This window comes from Furipterus horrens, unplaced genomic scaffold, assembly GCF_987537825.1.
Source record: "Furipterus horrens unplaced genomic scaffold, mFurHor1.1.pri manual_scaffold_10, whole genome shotgun sequence".
NCBI lineage: Eukaryota > Metazoa > Chordata > Mammalia > Chiroptera > Furipteridae > Furipterus > Furipterus horrens.
Window position 1 is genome coordinate 90,006,161 of NW_028327180.1, and position 7,762 is coordinate 90,013,922.

The 7,762-nt window shown below is 37.3% G+C and overlaps 1 long non-coding RNA gene and 1 other non-coding gene across 2 annotated transcripts; one reads left to right on the top strand and one right to left on the bottom strand.

The window, feature by feature from the left end:
• Nucleotides 1–435: 435 nt before the first annotated feature.
• On the bottom strand, nucleotides 436–3,097 carry LOC150000952 (uncharacterized). The gene is made up of 2 exons (XR_016513336.1): nucleotides 2,685–3,097; nucleotides 436–775 (listed from the first exon to the last, which is right to left on the bottom strand). It is a non-coding gene; the product is annotated as an uncharacterized LOC150000952 (long non-coding RNA).
• A 3,577-nt stretch (nucleotides 3,098–6,674) lies between these two features.
• LOC150000953 (small nucleolar RNA SNORA48) lies at nucleotides 6,675–6,810 on the top strand. The gene has a single exon (XR_016513851.1). It is a non-coding gene; the product is annotated as a small nucleolar RNA SNORA48 (small nucleolar RNA).
• The last annotated feature ends 952 nt before the right edge of the window (nucleotides 6,811–7,762 follow it).

The following is a 7,762-nucleotide window of genomic DNA, read 5'->3' on the forward strand; positions in this document are numbered from 1 at the left end:
GGTTCTATTAAAAAAACAAACAAACTCATATGGTTTCTGTTTCTTCCTGGATGCTATTTGATACATGAATACCTATACATTCATGTAAACAGGAAGCTGCAGCATAACGTTAACCGAGTCTAGAATATGGGCATATCAGTGTTCATTGTGTTACTCTTCCAACTTTTTAGTATGTTTGAGACCTTTCACAGTAAAACACTGGGGATAAAGGTCTTCTGAAAAGTTGGATAAGTATCAGTTTCAGAATAAAGAAGTAAACCGGATAAAGGGAGAGAGTCTCCAAAATTATAGCATGGGGTTTTTGTTAGTAGAAGGAAATTATTAATAGAAACTTTGCTTGCTCCAGAAATCGAACTGATCTCATTATAAAAAAAATAAAAAACCAGAAATAAATGAAAATCCCAAAATAAAACAAAACAACAAACAACAAAAGAATCTAGTTTTCCATTTATATCTAGGACAGGTTCTTCATACTAATGCCAGCATCACCAAAATTCCAAAATTAAGCAAATAAAATACGGCCTTCGTGGAAAGAAATGAAAAGGTTCTCTTGGGAGAACTTGTCCAACTGTTTCATCTTACAGGGAAGGACACTGAGGTGCAGGGTAGGTGAGTGCTGTACAAACTCACATAATAAAATGAACGGAGTCCAAACCTTCCCATCAGCCATTCATAGTAAGACTGAAAATCAGGTACACGAAGCAAGTCTTTTCGGTCGCATGTGACAGGAAACGAATAGTCTTAAGCAAAAGAGGGAATCTCTTAGCTCCTGTGACTGAAAAGAAAAAACATGACTGCGTTTAGGGGCTGAAGCAATGTCTTAAGGGCTTTGCTTTTTCCTTTTCTGGACTTTGTTTCTGTGGGCTTCATCCCCGGCAGCAGAGTTGATCCATGGAAGCCCAGACTCAACATCCTGCCAGTTCAGCAAGGGTAGTATCTTTCCCATTAATCCCAGCAAAAGCATCGGAGCTGATTCTAATTAGCCAGGACCGAGGCAGACAGACTGAGGGGTAAGTTCCTCAAATAAGAATAAGGGTGCTATTACTAAAAAAGTGGCTGAATGAATGCTGAGCAGGGCAAAGTAAGAGAGGACTGGTCTGCCAGACACCAGCTTCCTATCGGCTGAGAGCTATGGAGCTCACGCAGCTGTTAAGCAGCTGAGCCATGACTGGAGTCCATTTCTGTGAGATTTAAAGCAAAACTGTGAAACACTAGGAAAATAAGCTTAGGTCTTTTTGTTTTCAAATGATAAAGTACAAAATACAATAAATTAGACAATCACCTTACACTGACCTTTAAATTAACGTAAGTGAAAAGCTTCAAATTTGATTTTTCCAAATGCTTGGTAGCTATAAAAGCCAAGCTTAAAATATTTTGAATTTAGTGCTAAAAGGATTCTATACTAAGTATTAAGAGCCTAATTTTTTAAAAACTGACCTATAAGTAATATATTGTAAAATGTATCCTTTATTTGGTTTTAATTCCCATTGAATGATGTCTGAAAATGCTGACCTACCCACCTATTTCAAGAGTTTTTGGTGACTTAGAAAAACAGCCAAGATGTCAAAAACCCACAGGATCAAGTCAGTTTCAGAGAAAAGGCATTTACATCTTCTCTTCCCCACCCTGGTTTCCCAGTGATTTCTTGCAGTCTGGTCGTTACTAGCTCAAGCAGAGTCCCGTCTGCCAATTTTGTGCCAGCAGAAGTTTAGCTGGGGCATTTTTAATTTGAGCTACTAATTAGTTTTCAAGAGATGTTTAAAATCAGGTATCTGGCAAAACTAATACAGAGTTTGCTTTCAACCAATCTTGCACAGAGTGACATCTGCTGGTCATAAAGATTACATCCTTATCCTGTCTGGCTCCTTTTTGTAATTTATCAATGACCTTAATGATATAGTAAAGATATAGGGAAATTATCTCTTCTTTGGAGAAAAAGAAACCAACATATATGGCTTATATGTGCTAATATATGCACCGTTGTGGGAGATTTTCAAACTAAAAAAATTTTGTTTCTTCATTTTAGCAGATAATAGGGTCTCTTTTTCATTTGATCGAGTAAAATAAACTTGTAGAATTTGAAAATGAATTAAAAAACCAGCTATCTCATTAAATTTTTTTTTTAATTTTATTTTCTATTACAGTTGTAGCTATCTCCTTTAAAATGTCCTTTGGGTTTTTTGTTTTCAAACAGAAATGAATGAACTTCATCCAAGGCAGAATTCTAGTGGACTTCATGAAAGGCTGTGCATGAAAGGTTGTTTCTGGCATTTCATCCTTGTCCTGTTCCTGTGCTGTTAGGTTCCAGGCTTCACACATGCACTGGCTCCCATGCCTACTCCTTCCTGCCTTTAGGTATGCAAACTTATTAATCATTAGACTTACTCATCCAGATTTATTCCTTTACTAACTTTGGAAAATTTTCCAACTGTTCTTGACATCAAATTATACGAGAAAAAAAAATCAAGACATGTTTTGTAACTACATTTTTAAATCAAAGGCATGTATTTGTATTTATTGACCAAAGTATTTCAATGGATGATTAACATTCAGTTTCGTGTGTAGACAATATAAACTTCAATTTGCAGTATTCAAGTGGCATCTAACTTTGGTAGTCGCATTTCATTCCCCTCTATGTCCCCCCCACCAACTTTTCACTATTGTAAAATGCCATGATTACCCACCTTATAAACAAAACTTTGTGGAAATCCCTGATTCTTCCACGTGGTAAATTCCTGGAGGGAAAAATCCTCAATTAAAGGGATATGAATAATCAACACAGGAACTAAAACTAGTGCTATAATGATAAAAAAATTAAGAGTAACAGGAAAGGAGATGAATGTTTTATACATTCAGTCCTTACTTATCATCTAGAGGAGTCAACATATAACTTCTAAAGCTGATAAATAAAACTGGCATATGTCTCTGGTACATTACTTAGCTATAACAGTGGAAGCACAAGATGTTAAAGCAGAAACAGTTAAGGAAATCGGGCAGGAAGGAAACCGTGGCTTTTCATTATGGGACTCATTGTTTTTTTTCCAGCCTTGAGCACACAGCACTTTGATTAAACATTAAAGTTTTGAAATAAAAATGTAAATTTAAATTAAAAATTTTTTGCCAAATTATCATTCAGAAAGAGTACATTAATTTAAATTCCCATGAGAAGTTTTCTGATGGCCCATAATTACTATAGTGTCTTCATGTCAATTTATTATTTATATTCTGGTGCATTCGAAAGTTTTAAACTATGTTAGAAAAATACGTAGAAGATAGAAAATAAGAGAGGAAACTGGAGTAAAGAAAAAATAAGTGTAGGAGAAATGAGGTGAGGCCAGACAACCAATGACTCCATCAGAACCGACTGGAAAGCTGGTTAAGACTGAGGATCCTTGATCATATCCCAGACCTGCTAAATCAGCATCTATAGGGTACGGCTCTGGGATCTCCTTTTTGCAGCCTCCACGTCTTAAAGACCTGATGTAATTTAAAAGAAGACAAAGAGCGACTAAAAGGATATTAGGATACTTATTAGTGTCGTATTTAGAGCATGGTAGCTAGAGGAATGGACACTGTGAGACTAACTCTGAAGAATACATTTAAAAATAAATCCTACGTAAACTAGAATCATCCCTTCTCCCCCTAGAACATTTCATAATCCTCTTTTGATTTCATTAAGCTCCCATAACAACCCTCACAGACATGGGAAGACTCAGCCTGTCATTTTGTCCTTTGACTTCTACTCTTACCATGAAGATGCATCTTCTGGGAGGTCTCTCTTTTTTGTCTTGGCTCCAGTCCTTAGCCTACCGCACCATTTTGCTGGATATTCCAGTGCTAGGTGCCTTTTTAACGTATCACATCAACAGATTAAACAGACACTTAGAAGAATCCTCTGTATTAACTAGGTAGTAGTAATCTCTTCTGCTGCTTACACTTTTATAAACCATATTTTGACATGACTCACGTGAAAATTAAAAAGTTAATAATGCTAAATTTTTTAAACATAGGATTCGGTATACCATAAATATAAAAGGAAAGAGATTTAAAGCTTAACTTTACAATGGAATTAAGAATATATTAAAAATTATACATTATAAAAAAGTACACCAGCTTAGAGTGACTTCTGCTGTAGCTGTAGCTTTTGTCCGATGATGTCTGAGAAACGAGGAACTTTTTTTGAAATAGCCACACGGATGTCTTCACTCATGTTAAAGCAGCTTCTGGACTTTGTTTTAAAATGTAAAAGTGATGAAAATCCCAATTCGCAAAGATACGTTGACGCAAATGGTATGAGGATTTCTAGAGCTGTCTTTGCCAGGTCTGGAAATACTGTGAACTGCACACACCAGAAATCCTCAAGCTTCATTGTCTCAAATTCCATTAAAATTTGACCACTAGCTCGTAATTCAGCAAGATCATTTTTCATTAAATAACCATCATCAACAAAATCCAGGTTAAAAAGAAAAGGATCCAGTATCCATTTACTCGCCTCATCAAGATCCCCAACGGAAAAATACCCATGGAAGGAGCTGTTCAACTGTTGCAGGTGCAGTGTGATGTCAGCTGCGATGCTTCCTGCTTCATCGTCTGAAACAATGATTTCTTCAAGGAAAGGAAAGTTGGTAAAATTTTTTTTCTCAATCCGCTTTAGCCAGAATGGAAACTTCCTAACAAAAGCAGATAACTTCTCTCTAGCTGACACTGTGTTCATCCCAGTCCTTTGCATAGATGCACTAAGTTCATTTAGGTGTTTGAATAAATCTGCAAGGTAGGCTAGATGAATTTTAAACTCTTTATTTTCAAAGCCATTAACTAAAGTACTGTTCTGGTGGTGAAGAAACTGATTTATTTCTTCATACATTTCAAAAATATGAGTAAGTATCTGGCCTCGGGAAAGCCACCTCATTTCAGTATGGAAAAGGAGGACACTATACTCTATGCCAATCTCTTCGAAAAAAGCCTGAAAGAGGCGATGATTCGGAGCTCGCCCTTTGATGAAATTTATTACTCTCACAACAGTAAACAGAGCATCCCTCAGCTTTGTAGGCAATGTCTTTGTGACAAGTCTGTGAGGGTTCAACAAACAATGTGTAATCACCATGTGAGGTACCTCTTTTTTCACACAAGCAACAAACTCTGAATTTTCTCCTAGCATAGATGAGGCACCATCAGTACAAACAGAGCCACATACATCAAGTGCTATCTTATGCTTCAGAAAGAAGTCTCTGAAGAGATTGAACACATCTTTTCCTTTCATGGTTAACTGCAACGGCTCACAGAACAGAAATTCTTCTATGATCTCTCTCTCTTTTATGTAGCGCACAAATGCCATTAGCTGGCTGCATTCATCCATGTCCACTGTCTCAGCAAGCTGAATACCCACCTGAAGGGGACTGGCTTTGATGTCTTCTAGGACTTGCTGTAAGATATCCTTGCTCATTTCATCAATTCTAGAATGGATCACATCATCTGATAAGGGTACCTGCTGAAGCTTCTTTTGTGCATCTGGTCCCAAAACTATATGTGCTATTTCCAATGCACAAGGTTTCACTAATTTTTCAGCTATCGTATGAGGATTCTTCTCCTTGGCACACAAATATGCAAACTGATAGGATGCTTGTAATAAGGCATCCTCTTGAGATGCAACTCCAAATGTTTTCAAGGTTTCGCTCTGATCAGATGGTGCTGGCATATGCTTCAGGCTATTGAGATCATGCCCACCAACACCACCATGCCGTCTGTTAAAATGGTCGGACAGCTTCGATGGTCTGAGGTCAGCATTGGAAAATACCGAGTTACACAATACACACTGTGGGCGTTGAGTTCCATCAACCTCTGTTGTACAGGTGAACCAGTAACGAACATAGTCATCATCCCATTTGCGTTTCTTCGACATTGCACCCCAAAATTTTCAGGAAGTATTCCAGAGATGCCGCAGAATTTTGCTTTGGGAGTAAAATATAACCCACATATTAAAAATCAGTGGCTAACCAAATTAAAACAAAGCCACATCATATGCCATCCTGTCAAAGAAATAGCCTGCAAGATGTCAGTTCAAAGTAAGCCATGACAGCATAACATTCTAACTTAAAGCTAGAAACTCACAGCTACAGTCCAGCAAGCTATATATGGGAGATTTGGGTTTATGCAAGTTGTGAATGCTCTGAAGTCCCCTACTGGTGAATTGCAGTTACGGCTTAATTTGCTTGCAAAGGTGTATGTTCCACACAAATCTGGTATATTCTGATCCCCGGAAAGGACATCTCACTACCATCCCCTCCTTCCATCCTGGGCCAATAATGTACGCACAGTTAGACTAAGAGGGAAGAAAATGCATCCTTCAGGCCAATCCCTGGCTGGCAGGTATTCTAGGTTGCTAAGTAAACAGTCTAAATGCTTTAATAGGCATTTAAGTCTTCTGAGTTGACGACAATCTCCTTTCTCTTTTTCCTCCTCCCGAACAATGAGCAAAGGTATAATACAAAAGTAGGCTCAAATATACCTTAGAAAACAATTCTATTTCCCAGATACATAAGTGATCCTCAAAGTTTCCAAAATTCTATGACGGAATGTGGCTGAAACCTTAACAGGGACACATTTAAATCCAAATGCCTACTTTGGCCATAAAAAGAAAAAAAAATCACAATAAGTCAGTCAAAAATATTTACTTAGGTCCCTGACTTGGGTGGAGTTGCACCTAGTTTGGCAGTGCTTGTCTTCTAATTGCCAGGGACAAAGCGACTCTTTGTATATCCCAGCTTGGCTTTTGGTCTGTGCCTGGGCGTGGTTCATACCTTGAATACATGGGGAAAAAAAAAATCTACTTAAAGTACTACCTTCTAGTGGCTCTGCCAAGATTAACTAGTTGTAACTAAAAAGTTGACCTGCCAAATGGTTGTCTGTTAAAAGCGAGTTAAAAATTGGAAGATGTCTGCCAATCGATAAAGATAATTTAAAGTTTAAAAAGCTGATCTTAAGCCTTCTTTTGTCAGGTAATGAGACTAGAGGGCTCACGGTGTTTAGAAACTCTCCTAATTGATAGCAATACAATTATGACATTAACATAAAACATACTTATCTTTCTGTATTGTTATGTACAGGGTGGTCAAAAGTACGTTGACAGTTGTAATACAAATAAATAACAGAATAATCAACAAATAATAATACAAGAATAAACTGTTTCACATAGAACTGTCAACCTACTTTTGCCCACCCCTGTATTTACCATGTACATTTCAGGGGCAGAGCTTTTTCTTTCAGTTGCATTAGAAATTACAGGACTAGTTAGTTAGGTATCCATTCCTAACCACACTGGTTATGCTACTCAAGAGTTACCTGTTTCCAACCAAAGAATTTTGAGAAAAATTGATTTATAGTATTCTTCTCTATTTCCCTCAAAGAGGGAGAAGAGGTATCAAAAAATGTTCAAAACCCTCAAAGATGAACGTACTACCCAAAAAAGCTCTGTGTTTTAGAACCTCACAACTTTCACTTTTTCCTTTATGGTACTTGGTAGTCACACTATTCTAAAATATGTAAACACTAAAAAAGCATGATCATAGTAAGGAACCATTATTTATTAAAACAGGTGTGATGATGGTATGGTTGCGTTTGGAAAAAAAAGTCTTCATTTATTAGAAATACAGATTCAGCTATTTACAAGTGAAGTGATAAGATGTCAGGGTTTCCTTTGATGTCGTGCACTTCAGCACACATGCAAACACACACCCACAGAGCGGGGTGGAGACAGAAGGTCGGC